Source organism: Microcaecilia unicolor, chromosome 1 (genome assembly GCF_901765095.1).
Source record: "Microcaecilia unicolor chromosome 1, aMicUni1.1, whole genome shotgun sequence".
NCBI lineage: Eukaryota > Metazoa > Chordata > Amphibia > Gymnophiona > Siphonopidae > Microcaecilia > Microcaecilia unicolor.
In genome coordinates, this window is record NC_044031.1 from 323,392,208 (window position 1) to 323,394,610 (window position 2,403).

Genomic DNA, 2,403 nt, shown 5'->3' on the forward strand with positions numbered 1-2,403 from the left:
AACTGCATAGCATCTACACAGTAACCCTTAGAACTTTGTAAGTCTAAGCGCTTTGAAAATAAGCAGACAATATTTTGCTGGTGCTTTTATACTTCATCATCATCATCAGACCCTAGTCTATCGCCATTGAAACATTGCTTGCCAAAGATAATTGATTGGTTGAAGCAGTACTGATTGGTGTAGACTGGCCTTCTTTGGTCTCTTGCAATTGTACCAATTCTGTGAGATTCTCCAGTGCTTTTAAAGATCTGGATGTTAGTTTTGATTCAGATTTGTTTTAAACTTACGTTTCAGTGGTTAAGGCAAGCAGGTTTTTTGATCCTTGGCTGGTTTCAGGGTGTGAGGAAGTCAGATAAACACAAATGAATCCTGTTTATAAGGAATGGATCTAGAGAAACTTAGCGGAGATTGGGTGGTAACACCAGTAATTGGAGAGTAAAACCAGTGCTGGGTGGACATCTACGGTCTGCGCCCTGATCATGGCTAAATAGATATAGATATGGATGGGCTGGAGTGTAAATTTTAAGGGGCTTCGAGTTAGCTTCAGAACTTTTAGTACAGGAACCATGGGCGTAGACTGGGGGGGCGAGGGGGGCAATGCCCCCCCAAACGACGACAACGTGACGACTGGCGCCAGTAGAAAAAAAAACAACAGGCACATGCTCGTCTCCATCCGCTTCGCTTTTCTGCCCTCTCTGTCTGCATCCCGCCTTCCTCTGATGTCATTTCCTTTCGGGCAGGACGCAGACAGAGAGGGCAGGGAAGCGAAGCGGACGGAGACGAGCGCGTGCCTGCTTGTTTTTTTTTTCTACTGGCGCCAGTCTTCATGTTGTCTTCATTTGGGGGGGCATTGCCCCCCCCCCCAGTCTACGCCCATGGTTCCTGTACTAAAGGTTCTGAAGCTAACTCGAAGCCCCTTAAAATTTACACTCCAGCCCATCCATATCTATTCAGCCATGATCAGGGTGCAGACCGTAGAAGTCCAACCAGCACTGGTTTTACTCTCCAATTACTGGTGTTGCCACCCAATCTCTGCTAAGATTCTGTAGATCCATTCCTTCTAAACAGGATTCATTTGTGTTTAGCTGACTTCCTCACACCCTGAAACCAGCCAAGGGTTACTGTGTAGGAGCTATGCAGTTGGGGATGTAGCTCAGTGGTAGAGCACGTGCTTCGCATGTATGAGGTCCCGGGTTCAATCCCCAGCATCTCCACAAGTGTGTTTTATTTAGTCTTGATGAAAATACTCCTCAATGGGTTAATAAAAGTATTGAACTAAGACCCTTGAGGCACCTCACACCTTCCCTTACTACAAAAATGAATGATTTAACAAGAATGTACCAAGCCATTGAAGAAACGCTACAAAATTAACCAGTGGTCTGTCAGGTCAAATGCAGAAGCTAGCTCAAAAGCAATGCTGTGATCCACTGCTCCCCCAATCCAGAACTGACCCAATGTCCTCTGAGCTCCCACCAACAGTGCATCAGCATAGGCTAGAGATTCGGAACCAGTGTGGACACCTGTGAGTTTCCAGAAAGAAGGAATTTCTCCTGAGTCCCATCTTTGGGCCCCTTTCCTTTCCATCTCCCTATCCCCCCTCTCTTCCTCCCTCCCTCCAGTGCAGGCAACAGTCTTCTTCAGCCTTTCTGTGCTCCTGGCAGCGGTATCGACGTATACACGCTGCCTTCGGCTCTGCCCCGAAGCCTTCTCTTCAAACTCCTGTTCCCGCCCCATCCTTTGCCCCCCCAAATGAAACAGTCAAACTACGCCTATGGTAAGCTTCCATGTAATATTAGTAAGTACCTGGGATATGTTTCCTTTTTTTCCGTTTTTGCAGATTTCTTGGTATTATGGATGGTATGCCTCCTTTTTTAAGGACTATTAAACAGGAATTGTATTTTCTTAATCTACAGATTTTCCATGATTGATTGTTCTGTGTTATCCTGTATTTATTTTCTATACAAGTTTGATGTACTTGTTTAATCTTCTGGAAATTAATCAAAAAAATAAAAGTGTATCTCAGCTTCAAGTGCTTATTCTTAGAAAATCAGCTCAGCTATCTTTTCAGCTTCATTAAGTTTTATTTTATGATAGCCTAAACAAATAGAGGTGGATATTTCAAGTGATTTAATTGGGCAGGACAAGCTCCTACCTGATTAAATTGTGTGGGTGGCCCAGGAGTCGATAATCAATGACACTTAACCAGATTGTGCCACTGAGTATCGGCTCTGACCACCAGGGCACTCTCCTCTTACTGCTGGGGTGGTCTGGATCTGGAATCAGGATGGAACTGGAAGTTACGTGGGTGCTGGCAGTATTCAGTGGACCGTATAAAAAGTCATTTGTTTTTCTGTTACTGGAAACCTTTAATCTCCCAGGCCTGGTCTGAATTTACAACTTTTA

The 2,403-nt window shown here is 44.7% G+C and overlaps 1 non-coding gene across 1 annotated transcript; it reads left to right on the forward strand.

Annotated features, from left to right (window-relative positions):
* The first annotated feature begins 1,142 nt into the window (after positions 1–1,142).
* On the forward strand, positions 1,143–1,214 carry TRNAA-CGC. The gene has a single exon. It is a non-coding gene; the product is annotated as a tRNA-Ala (tRNA).
* The last annotated feature ends 1,189 nt before the right edge of the window (positions 1,215–2,403 follow it).